Here is a 14,362-nt window from a genome sequence, read left to right on the forward strand (position 1 = left end):
GATATAAAATCTCTTATCTTTAATTTTTGAAAAAGCTTTAGATTAAATGTCTTTAAAACAACACACCTTTCGTATTCATTTCCTCATTATTTGCTGCTCTCTACCTTTGGAGATACAAGTGAGGTGCTGACATAAGCCTAATTTTCTAATCAGATTTATTTCCATTCAACAGTTTTATACTTCCGATTCATCAATAGTAGAGATATCACTTGTTCATGTTGGCGGACTTGGCATCCTCATCTTAGTGTAATCCTTGCTGTCCTGTGCTACCTTCAAAGTCAAAGTTGGATATCGGGGACCTCACTTGACCCTGAGCCTTTCTCAGTGGAGGGAACATAATGTAACAATGCCTCTGTTGGGCTGCTAGATTCTGATTTTAGAGTGTGTGCATTTTCCTTCATTCAGCACTTAAGACACACATTGACTTCCTTGAGTTTGGCCCTTTCCTTAACAAATGGGTATGTGAAACAACCGCACACATCAAATCTTATGTTTCTGTTTTTCCAGCTCACTCTGGCCATGTATAGAGTCTCGAGACTCTTGGCTGATCTGGCATCAGCCCATCTTCAGGTAGCTCCTGGCTTCCACTCTTTGAGTTTTGATCATCATGGTTCGGGTATCAGTTTTCTTACTTTCAATCAAAGATGATATTTACTTATTTTTATATCAAATTCTGATTTTCACGAATGCCTCCATCCTGATTTCTAAATCATCCAGTCCATTCATGAGAACCAACTTGATTATGCCATCCATGTAATCTATTTCGAGTTACAGGATGAGTGTCTACTCTACATTTGCCCATATTTTTCATTGCCAGACATTGGTTCACCTAAGCAATAATGTTGCAAGTGTCAAACTCAGTTCCAGGCTTTACACCGTTATGCATTTTATGGAACCCATGACTTCTCTCTAAGCTCCGCTGTCTATCGTTGTCTTGAAACAATGTGGCCTACAACTATGGTTCACAACAGACTTGGACTGTGTTGGGGTCCATACTTTTTTTTTATATATATATTTTCCACCAGTGAATGCAGTGTAGTCATCTTCACCGATACCTTGATGTAGAGCTTCCCAGTCGTTTTGGGCGTTTTTTGCCATGTTTCCCCTGACTCTTGAACATTTATCTGATGTAACTGAAATACTGTAATTTCATGTTGATATGTCATTAGCTGTCTTTACCCGAGTACATCTCACTGCTTCACATTTCCAAGACGCCCTTTTTGTAGGCTATAAGTAGGCTTATGTACTAAAACTCTCAATTTGTCCCTGACCTATACCGAAGCATCTTATAAATGGCATTAGGATGTGCACTGCTGCATAATCCATTCAAATCAAATTGAATGTTCCAGTCTGCAAAGACAGACAAACACTAATTAGGACAAAGTAGCATCGTGGTTATGTTATACGCCCCATTAGCAATTGTGCTAACTAAACATTTATTGTACACCCTATGTTGTAGCATAATATATAATATAGATAAACTTCTCTGCAACTCAAAAATATGATAAATTAGCATGGATAACTTCCATGACTTACTTATTGATAAGGTATTAAGAGGTATTATTTAATACAACCATCTGGTGAAGTTATACAACAATCTATTGCTTACGTATGATAATTCTTCTCTCCTAAAGATAGCGTGTTATTATCACTCACGAAATCAATGAAATGGCACATTGGAGATATATATATATATATATATATATATATATATATATATATATATATATATATTCCATTCACACCAATCATATATAAAAGGCAATGATTATTGAGCCTAAGTAGTTGATTCTCAGCAGAGAAATATTGATACACTTGGTCCTAATATTATACAGGGGAATTTTTATGCAGCAAAATGCTGTTCATCCATCATATTCCAGCCATTTCAGCAAGCAAACTGTGCGTTCCCATGACAATAGGAGCACCATTTTATTAGCTGTTCAGTCACCATATCGAGAAGCAGCAGCTGGAAAATCAAAACAAACCTTAGGAATTCTTTGTGTTGGCATCAAGACTCGATAGGCAATCATGGAAATATCTAACCTCCGCACCAAGGACCAAAATATAACCATGGCAATGTCTTCGGTAGTAATCGCTATGGCTGAAGAATAGAATATAGGCGAAAGAAGACGGAGGAGGAAGAGGTCTTCTTCTTCTTCTTCTTCTTTTCCCACTTCTATGTGGGGTCGATGTTTCTGGTTAGCTTTCTCCATCTACCTCTGTCCCACACCTCATCACCGGTTAATCCCTTTGATCAAAGGTCATCCTTGATACGGTCCACCCACCTTCGCTTTGGTCTCCCTCTCCTTCTCGTTCCCTGTACCTCCATTTCCATTACTCTCCTCCCAATATCGAGACGAGATGGAGAAAGCTGACCAGAAACATCGACCCCACATAGAAGTGGGAAAAGATGTAGACAAAGAAGAAGAAGAAGACCTCTTCCTCCTCCATCTTCTTTCGCCTATACTTCTATTCTTCAGCCAATGAGGAGGAAGAGGTCACAAACTCAAATTTCAGGATGCTATAGCCTTCAGACACTATCCCTTTCTTTGTGGTGATACTTGGTGATTGAGCGCTACAAATATATTTGCATATATTTGAATTTTACCATTGCGTACAACCAAGACTTGTATATCTGCATAAATTTTATAGGATGAATAAAGTTTCTATGACAATGGTTTCTTTTTATTTAACATTATAATGCAGTCTGAAAAACTAACATATGGCTCTGTTATAGATTCTTTTCTTTCGTGTGTCATATCTATATTTTATAAAAGAAATCATACAGAAAAAAAAATACCACCATACAACAGCTTAAGGCCAGTGATTAACTGCTTTTCTCTGCTTTTAACATGTTTAGGAATGCAATAAGTTTAAGCACAAGTTTCAGATGTTTACGGCCAGGATATTCAGAGAATACTTCTTTTATGAAAACCTCCTGCTGTGTATGGGATGGACTTTCCTTTGTGCTTGTGCAGTGCTTTTCAAAATAGTGTTGTCTCAGTTGCATTGGATGCTTGCTATGATGTCATATCTCTTTTGCGTTTTGAAGTAGGAGTTCGATCATGCGTTCCATTATTCTGTGGTGATGATGATGAAGATCGACTTGTTCCTGGCCCCAGGCAGAACAATGTCATCTACTCTACTGTCATAATTGAATGAATGCAATGCCTGATGGATGATTTCATCATCGGACTGATAAGGGTCAACTTGTACCAAAAGAGATTGGGATGACTGGAAATCCTTCTGTTTGAAAGTCTGAAACTCCTGCTGCTTGGAGGATTGGTAATCCTGTTGTAAAGATATATCATGAATAAGGAATAATATAGAAAATTATGGTAACTTCTGTATTTATTATTATTATTATTATTATTATTATTATTATTATTATTATTATTATTACTTGCTAAGCTACAACCTTAGTTGGAAAAGCAGAATGCTATAAGCCCAGGGGCTCCAACAGGGAAAATAGCCCAGTGAGAAAAGGAAACAAGAAAAAATTAAATATTCTAAGAACAGTATCATTAGATTAATATCTCTTTCACAAACTACAAAAACTTTAACAAAACAAGAGGAAGAAAAAAATGATAGAATAGTGTGCTTGAGTGTACCCTCAAGCAAGAGAACTCTAATCCAAGACAGTGAAATATCTTGGTACAGAAGCTATGGCACTACTCAAAACTAGAGAACAATGGTTTGATTTTGGAGTGACTTCCTAGAAGAGACGTTTACCGTAAGTAAAGAGTCTCTTCTATCCTTACTGGAGGAAAGTGGCCACTGAACAATGATAGTGCAGTAACCCCTTGAGTGAAGAAGAATTGTTAGGTAATCTCGGTGTTGTCAGGTGTATGAGGTCAGAGGAGAATATGTAAAGAATAGGCCAGACAATTCAGTGTATGTGTAGGCAAAGGATCCCTTGTATTTCACAAGATTGGTTGCGATCTAACTTTTTCAATGAGGCTCTCCTCAATCTAAAATGCCCATTGCACAGGCACGATGATGATGTTCTTGATGATGTTCTGTAGCTAAGAACACGTGCACGTCGACCGTCGAACGTATGTAAACAAATGCTGAATTGCTGGTTTGTGTCGATTTCACCCAGCAGTGATGGGATTCGGGTTTTGCTGGACCTACTGAGCGCTTGTTCCTCAAACGCTGAGCGAACCGAGCCGTGAAACGATGGGGACCCTTACTGGAAAGAGTGGGATTCTGCTAAATAAAAGTCCCTTTGAAAGTGTGCATTTATGGTACGTCGTTTGGGAATGTTGTTACACTACTCAGAAAGTCAAGGGATGAAATAAGGATTACATTATTACAACACATTACACTAAAGAGGTGAAAATTAATGGTAACATGACATTACTATGTTAAACAAGTGTATTCTATAGAATATATTATGTAATACAATTAAATATGATACAAATATGTATTTAATAATTCATGAGAGAAAAGTAGAGTTGCAAGATATTTATGCATAAAATTTAGCATCTGCTCCTCTTTATTTTAAAGATATAACAAGGACCTTAGTTTTGCTATCTGCAGCATTGAAAAGTTAAATGTCGAATTTTCAGATCTGCAAATGAATTCTTATCAGCGAAAAATAGTTCATACAGAAAGATACTAGCAAGCACATACGATTCCGTCGCTTTGCGTGATTTCTTTATTCTAATGCCACATCTTTATCATTAAGATTTCACCTGTATTTATATATTCCTAATGAAGCAAAGAAAACGACAACATTGGTGTTTTATTAAGTTGTTTCCAACAGTAAGGAAGAAGTTCATCCGTTATTTTGTCTTCCTGAAAAAGTCGTACACATACGGTGTTTGCTCTTGATTAGATTCAATCATTCCTTCTCCATTTTGAGGAGAGAGAGAGAGAGAGAGAGAGAGAGAGAGAGAGAGAGAGAGAGAGAGAGAGAGTTTTGCTAAAATAGCTAAAGCTCTTTTAATGGTAAGTTATTTTTACGATATATCAAGTTATCTATTGAAATCATTTAAGTTATTTATCATGAACGAGTAAACTATACGACAAGTGTCAGCGAGGCTGTTTAACATAAAAAGTACCTTATCTAAAGTTTTTCCTTAGAACTATCGTCTGTCTAAGCCTACATAATGTTATAACTTCACTTATCAACGGCTGGTCACATTTTTCATCCCACCGGACAACCTATAATCCAAAATCCCACAGAATATAAGAAGACATGGCAACACCGCTTGAAGAAATGCCACATCTACCAGTTTGTCAACGAAGTCTTCTTTCCAAGTTTCTCTAATCCACAGAGAGATAAGTCAACGTTGCATAACAAATTGCCACTTTTACAAGACTATCGTCCCTTTCTCTGGAGCATACTGAACTGGGAATGGAGAATATAACAACAGCACTTAGGAGAATCTTGAGAAATATAAGCCGGTATAACCCCAGGACTTCTGCAAAAGGGCGTACTGCTTAAAACGGCTCATATAGTGAGGGTAGTGATACATTCCTAAGGAAGACGAATGTTGCAAACTTTGCATCTACTTCGAATGTATATTTTGTTTAAAAGAATAAACACTCCAAAAATTATTACAATTTACATATCCTTCTGGAAAAGCGCATTTAGAAGCGGCAAAGTCTTGGTCATTGAGATCATATGAAATTCAGTAACATTCATATACTACTACTACTACTACTACTGCTACTACTACTAATAATAATATTATTATTATTATTATTATTATTATTATTATTATTATTATTATTATTAATGATAATAATAATAACTATAATATGGTTTTAGTGGTTTCTTTCTTCTCCTGATAAGTTCTGGAAATCAAGTTGCTTCCGCTTTCCCAGATTTATATTTATCCTTCCTCTGGAGGCAGGACAATCACCTCTTCCATGGGCAAGCCAATACTTTATTTTTCTTCTTCGTAATTCATCGTCAATTTTTATTTCTATCTTTTTTATGAAGTCTTATTATTTCAATTAGCCTTTCCTTCGAAATAATTCCGTAGAAATTTAAAACAAGGAAAATGAAGTTCATAGCCGCAAATAGTTTTCCATTTTTACAAAATACTTTACCGTGCCGACACGTTGAGTTATTTTCCCACAGAATATTCAACATTTGACCAGCATATCGTAGCGAGGAAAAATGGTCCAGTTCAATTGAATGATTAAAAAAACTGCATCGTTTTTTTTTGTGCAAACCGTTAACGTCGTTGTCATAGCCTGCATCAATCACAGGCAGAGTCCTCTGGCGCCTATTTTATCAAGTTATAAACAAAAGACCTAAAAACGAACAGTTGTGTCCTTGTTAAAGCATCCAATAAAACAAATGAAATGTCAATTAAATGCAAATGTTCCTGACGCTCTCTGTTTTTCCCAAGAGCGAAATATCTTCATTCATTCAACTGTTCGCGTATAATATTTCCATGACTTTGCAGTTTGAATTAGTTTCCTTTTTTGTTTAAGTGGTAATGAAAATTTTCTCTCATTTATCAGTTTAATCAACCGTTTTCTTTAGTTTGCGAATACAGTACTGTCATGGCTTCAAATATAAAGTAGTGTGAGTTATTTTTCTTTTCTTGTCTTCAGGGACAGAGTTTTGAAGGAAAAGACGGAACAAATATTAAGGATTTTTCTTAAGAGGTAATGATAAAAGTGGTTGCTATGACCGAGATAAGGAAATTCTGTGTGTCAATGCGTGAACAAACTTGCCTTTTTACTTAATTAGGAAACTTCTAAATGATATAAGCTTTACTCTAACCAATGAACAGACCTTTAACAGCGTAAAAATTACGAAATCCAAAAATGGGTTTGTCTGACCAAACATGGCTATTTTCGAGGCCGCCGATGCCCTTCATATGAGCTTAGAAGTTAAGAAACAAAAATGTTTCATAACTGGTTGGACACATTGAAGCTTTCCACAAGAAGCTGTTACTATTCAGTGATTGTTTTCATCAAGCCGTGAGCTCATGCCAGATGACATAAAGTGAAACATTTCATGAGATCAGCCAAGTATGACACTCGAGTAATCTCTCTTATTGTTTCATTTCTTATCTTGTCCTACCATTTAACTGCCAATATTCTTCTGAGGGCTTCATTCTCAAATCTACAAAATCGTTGGATGGCATGTCATTGTCATACCATGACTCATATCCGTAAATAAAGTAACACCGCTCTCACTAGACAGATATGTAACCTGTTATTAATATGTATTTTCAGATGATTTGTTTTCCAAATTTTATTTAACCTGGTCATTGTCTGATTTGCTTTTTTTCAATCTTTTATTAAACTCCAATTCTAAAGACCCTGTATTAGAGATCACAGTTCCTAAATATTTACATGATTCTACCTCATTAACCCTTTCTCCTTCTGATGATGCCCCATCTTACATTACATATTCCTTTGTCGTCATCTCTGTCTTTCTATTTACCTTGAGCCCAATCTTCTGTAATATTTCATGTATTCTAGTAAGCAGGCATTGCCAATCCTGTGGTGTTCTGTTAATAAGGACAGCGTCGACCGCATACTCTATTTCAGCTAATTTCCTATAACCAATTTCAGTTCAATCCTTCTCCACCATCTCCAACTATTCTACGTATTGCAAAATCCACGAAGGATAAACAACATAGGTGACAACGCATTCCCTTGGAGTACTCCGCTGGTCACTGGGAATTCATTTGAGAGGACTCCACTAACATTAACTTTGCACTTACTATGCTCATGAACAGACTTGATCAAATTTACATATTTAAGAGGAGCTACAGAATAATGTAGGACTCTCCATAAATTTGACCGATGCACACTATCGAAAGCTTTTTCATAGTCCACAAATGCCACAAAGAAGTAGGTTTCTATGTCTATACACATTGCTGTACAACATATCTTATGATGAAAATGGGTCATTGCAACTCCTAACTTTTCTAAATCCTCCTTGTTTATCTCAGCTTTTTTATCAATCTTTCTCTCTATTGTCTTTAGTATAAGCATACTATTTGTTTTTATGAGAACTGGCATAAGTATAATGCCTCTGTAATTATTGCAATCAATCAGATCTACTTTTTTTGTTATTTTTACCAAAACTCCTAGCTCACATTCATCAAGTTTTGCCTCTTCATGCTATATTTAATAGATAACCTTGTAAGTATTCTATGGGTGACTTCATTTTCAGCCAATATCATCTCAGAAGTTATTCTTTCATATCCAGGGGCTTCCCAATGCCCGAGTTTTTTAATAATAGCTTCGACTTCAAACACACTGAATTCATCAATGGGTACATCAAGGTCTGCCTCAGCTTCAGGTACATCAATCAAATCATTTCCTTCATATCTCCTATTGATGACCTCACTAAAGTGTTATATCCAACGATGGCTATTGTCATGTTCTGTTGTTATAACAGATCCATCTCTCTTTTTGATGGTATATGGCTCTTCTTAGCCCACACGAATATTTCATTATTCTATAAGCGATTCTTTCACCATAGCCACTTCCAGAATTTATAGTTTGGTCAGCCTTATCTGCTTTCCTGTTTAAATATTCTCTATAGTTATTCCTGGCTTTTCTTTCGACGCCAAAATCAACACTTGAATACTTAGCATGCTGTACCTTGTAATTTTCATAATTTCCTCAAAAACTTTCAATAATCAATTTCTGTATTTGTCTCCTTTGTATAGTATCCTAAGTTTCATTTGTTATCCATGGCCTTTTCCTTGTAACAACATGCCTCTTCACTACCAACAGGCTGATATATATTCTTAACATCATACCATTCTTTATTAATTGTCTGTTCTCCGTTTCATGATGTCTCTAAGACTACAAATCGATTCCTACATTCAATTGCAAATGTTCTTTGTGCTCATCTTCTAGAGGCTTGACTGTATCAAACCTAGGTAGTCTATCCGTCTTTCTGTTGGGTGCTTTCAGTTTTGATTTTAATAAGGCAATGAGAAACCGGTGATCACTACCAATATCTGCACCTCTATAGCTTCTTACATTTCTCAGAAACCTCCTTCTATTTATTAATGGGTATGTGATCTATTTGGTTTTTGTAATTGCCACATGGTGAAGTCCATGTTTATTTGTGGATGTCCTTTTGCTGGAAAAGACTACCTGCTATGACAGGATATTTTGCTGAACAGAAATTTGAAACATTTTCTCCATTTTCATTTGCAACTTCACCAACACACTTAACACCCATCATATTCTCTATACGTTGATTATTCTTTCAAATTTAACATTGAACTCCCCAATCACAATTTTCATATCTCTCTGGGATCTCATCTATTACACTTTGCTGTACTTCATAGTATTCATATTTTCATTCTTCAGGGGAATTATTTGTTGGCCCATTGCAAATTATAACAATCATATTGCACTACTTTGATTTAAACTTTGAAAATAACAGTCCTCTATTTACACCTCTCTATTCTGCTCTTGGTGTCATCATAATTCCTATAATTTCTCTTCCAATTCCATACTTTCTTCCTGAATATATATATATACATATATATATATATATATATATATATATATATATATATATATATATATATATAATATATATATATATATATATATATATATATATATATATATATATATATATATATATATATATATATATATATATATTTGGGTGGGCGGTCTTTTTGTCCGATGTCACTTTGTCCGACGACACTTCGTCCACGTCTTTTTGTCCAAGGTCTTTTCGTCCGATGGACTTTTGGTCCAACGACATTTGGTCCAATTTCTAAAGAAAACAACAAGTGTTTTAGAGGATTGTTATGCACGTTTACTTCACTTCTGTGTTAAAAGTTTATACCTTATTGGCTTTTATGATAAAGTAATATGCTCATTTTCTAATTACTCCGTTAGTAATGCTTAACATTTTTTTCCTTCCCTCTCTTTAATATGGTACTATATATATGTAGTGTGTTGCAAGTTTAATACTTCAGTTTCTGAATCATCCCAGGATTATTCAAGGTAAAATGACTCAAATACTTCGAGGAGATTCGTCAAATTTTTGTTCACCATATCAAAAAATCACCGAACGTCTCAAAAGATTGGTAACTGGATATGAGTCAACGAGGAAAACAGTTTTTAAAGAATGCGGCAAATAATTTGCACCAATTTTAAACAATCATTTTAATTTTTTTCTTAAATCATTCATTATTTTACATATGTGTTACTATTAAAATTATCAACTTTTGGAAAGTGACCATGAATTTGGCATTTTGCATAATAGCCGGGCATTTTGTAAAATAACCCATTTTGCGTAATGGACATGGCACACACACACACACACACACACACATATATATATACATATATATATATATATATATATATATATATATATATATATGTGTGTGTGTGTGTGTGTGCGTGTGTGTGTGTGCGTGTGTGTATTTCTATGGTCTGAGATTTCTTTACCAGTCCCCCTACAACGTGTTTCACTTACCCTAACTATATTCAATAAATTCATTCCCCACTTGCTGTAACTTCCTAATCTGCTTCATGGTTCTAACATTCTGATTACCAATTTTACATATTTCTTTAGTATTTATAAACCGGGAGATTCTTAGCCTTCCGCTAAGCCCGGAACTGAGGGCTAATCTGTTATTTTCTCTATCTATAGACTAACTAATACGTAAAGGATTCATTGGCTAGATTCATCAAGGGATAGCCAGTTGCTTGTGATGCGCAGTGCCTATCTAACTAAGGCATTTATACTGCCAGTCTATACTAATTCCTGTAAGATCATCCGCCAGGCATCGAGAGTAGAAGCTGAAGGGACAGTTTGTCTATCGCCTCAAACCCAAGTAACTTCATCCAGATTTCCTCCACACCCAAAGTTCTCGTTACTCTGCCAGGATGCTCCTCAGCTTATATAACCGTTGGCAAAAATGGATTGTTAGAATATACCGCCTTGCACGGTATAATATATTTATTTTCTAACTATAAATCTCTAAATTTTTCTTTTACGTGTATGCCCTGCATTTTTAACTTATGTAGCGTAATCAGATTCCACCGTTTCTTTTAAAATAAATTTTTAGTCTTTTCTTATTTCTTAAAAAGTTATACACACACAAACACACACACACACACATTTATATATATATATATATATATATATATATATATATATATATATATATATATATATATATTTTATATATGTATATATATACAGTATATATATATATATATATATATATATATATATATATATATATATATATATATATGTGTGTGTGTGTGTGTGTGTGTGTGTGTGGTTTTTCGCTCATTTTTATTGGCCCCCCAAATAACTCCATAGAGCTGAAGTGATCCAAATTATGAATGAAGTTGGATCACCCTGTTATAGGTGATGGTGTTGTAGGTCTACTCACTGTCACAGCAACGGAAGAAACCTACTAACCCCCTCATCGACGTTCCTATCACGCCATGGGTACGATTCCAGGATCATCTGCCACCTATTATTCCTCCCTTGCATCTCGCTCCAACTCGCCCACTTCCAGCTCCTCCTTGTCAAAGATGTCGACAGCCTCTAGATTTTCATCATCATCACTCTCCTTCTCCATTATGATTGAGTTGACGGTATTTATGCCTGAAGAAAAATGCCTGCTGACCATGATTCATGAGAAGTAAAAAAAAAAAGAAAAAAGAGATATTAGTATTCAAAGGAAAATGGACTATATGATAATATGCGGCATCCAAGCCAAATACAATGTCAAGTATATAGTAGACACAATAACCAGCCACCTTTTACAACAATAAAGAACCATACAAGTCTCAACGCTATTGCACAGTAAATTGCTTTTGAAAAACGTTAATTTTTCTTCGCTTACCCGATTTACGTTGCGTAGGGTCGAACTCAATCCTGAGAACGCTCAAATAAATGGGAAGCAGAGGAACTGGACTGAAGTATATCTTGACCCAACCGTGGCCTGTGGACTACTACTGGGCTGAGTGGGCTGAGGGCTCTTGCAGGTCGATAACCTACTCATTGTCATTCGTGACAGCCGAGGATGTAAGCTATCATATGTTACTAATACCTGACCATGAGCATGATGAATGAGGCCAACTTGTCTATACAAGGTTTGAACCATAATCCTTCAAAAATAAAATCGTATTTTTTTAGTTTGAAAACGGTAGAACAGGAAGAAGAATAGTTGGATTTCCACTTAAAACACACCTCTTTTCTTACAATCTTTTATCATCGAAAATAAGATTGCACTAAAACAATTTGATTGGATAGATAAAGTTTCGGTAATAGATAAATAAACAAATAAGTATATATATATATATATATATATATATATATATATATATATATATATACATATATATCACCATCTCCTCCTACGCCTATTGATGCAAAGGCCTCGGTTAGATTTCGCCTGGCGTCTCAATCTTAAGTATTAATTTAATACATTTCCATTCATCATCCCCTACTTTATGCGTCAGAGTCCTCTAGTGTCTTGTGGAACCCAGTTAAAATGTTTGGTGAAGTAATCTTTCTTGGGGAGTGCGAAGAACATGCTCAAACCATCTCCATCTACCCCTTACCATAATCTCATCCACATATGGCACTCGAGTAATCTCTCTTAAAGTTGGATTTTTAATACTGTCCTGCCATATTACTCCCAATATTCTTCCGAGGGCTTTGTTCTCAAATCGACTAAATCTGTTGGAGATTGTTTGAGTGTCATACCATGACTCATGTCCTTACAGTAACACAGATCTCACTAAACATACACTCTATATAGCGCGATTTTCATATGTAATTTAAGACGAGTTGATTTCCAACTATTACTTAAGCTAGTCTTTGTGTGATTTGCTTTATTCAGTATTCCATTGCATATGTCGTTCTCATCATCTCCGTCTTTCTTTTATTCTGGTAAGCAAGCTTTGCAAATCTTATAGTGTTCTGCTAATAAGGATAGCATCATCAGCATACTGTGGGTCAGATAACTTCCTATTACTAATCCAGTCCAATCCTTCTCCATCATCTCCAACTGTTTTACTCATTATAAAATCCATGTGGAGGGTAAACAACATGGGTGACAACATATTCCCTTGGATTACTCATATATATATATATATATATATATATATATATATATATATGTATATATATATATATATATATATATATATATATATATATATATAGGCGAGAATGACCATGAATGGGAGGTAAATCAGTTGTTGTTTGCGGATGATACTGTACTGGTAGCAGACACAGAAGAGAAGCTTGACCGACTAGTGACAGAATTTGGAAGGGTGTGTGAGAGAAAGAAGTTGAGAGTTAATGTGGGTAAGAGTAAGGTTATGAGATGTACGAGAAGGGAAGGTGGTGCAAGGTTGAATGTCATGTTGAATGGAGAGTTACTTGAGGAGGTGGATCAGTTTAAGTACTTGGGGTCTGTTGTTGCAGCAAATGATGGAGTGGAAGCAGATGTACGTCAGAGAGTGAATGAAGGTTGCAAAGTGTTGGGGGCAGTTAAGGGAGTAGTAAAAAATAGAGGGTTGGGCATGAATGTAAAGAGAGTTCTATATGAGAAAGTGATTGTACCAACTGTGATGTATGGATCGGAGTTGTGGGGAATGAAAGTGATGGAGAGACAGAAATTGAATGTGTTTGAGATGAAGTGTCTAAGGAGTATGGATGGTGTATCTCGAGTAGATAGGGTTAGGAACGAAGTGGTGAGGGAGAGAACGGGTGTAAGAAATGAGTTAGCGGCTAGAGTGGATATGAATGTGTTGGGGTGGTTTGGCCATGTTGAGAGAATGGAAAATGGTTGTCTGCTAAAGAAGGTGATGAATGCAAGAGTTGATGGGAGAAGTACAAGAGGAAGGCCAAGGTTTGGGTGGATGGATGGTGTGAAGAAAGCTCTGGGTGATAGGAGGATACATGTGAGAGAGGCAAGAGAGCGAGCTAGAAATAGGAATGAATGGCGAGCGATTGTGACGCAGTTCCGGTAGGCCCTGCTGCTTCCTCCGGTGCCTTAGATGACCGCGGAGGTAGCAGCAGTAGGGGATTCAGCATTATGAAGCTTCATCTGTGGTGGATAATGTGGGAGGTTGGGCTGTGGCACCCTAGCAGTACCAGCTGAACTCGGTTGAGTCCCTGGTTAGGCTGAAGGAACGTAGAGAGTAGAGGTCCCCTTTTTGTTTTGTTTCTTTGTTGATGTCGGCTACCCCCCAAAATTGGGGGAAGTGCCTTTGGTATATGTATGTATGTATATATAAAAGTATATATATGTATATATATATATCTATATATATATATATATTTATATATATAAAAGTATATATATGTATATATATATATCTATATCTATATCTATCTATATATATATATATGTGTGTG

At 35.8% G+C, this 14,362-nt stretch overlaps 1 pseudogene; it reads right to left on the bottom strand.

Moving 5' to 3' along the window:
* Positions 1–2,827: 2,827 nt before the first annotated feature.
* On the bottom strand, positions 2,828–11,567 carry LOC137623406 (uncharacterized; annotated as a pseudogene).
* Positions 11,568–14,362: the final 2,795 nt, after the last annotated feature.

The sequence above is a fragment of the Palaemon carinicauda genome, chromosome 30 (assembly GCF_036898095.1).
Source record: "Palaemon carinicauda isolate YSFRI2023 chromosome 30, ASM3689809v2, whole genome shotgun sequence".
Lineage (NCBI taxonomy): Eukaryota > Metazoa > Arthropoda > Malacostraca > Decapoda > Palaemonidae > Palaemon > Palaemon carinicauda.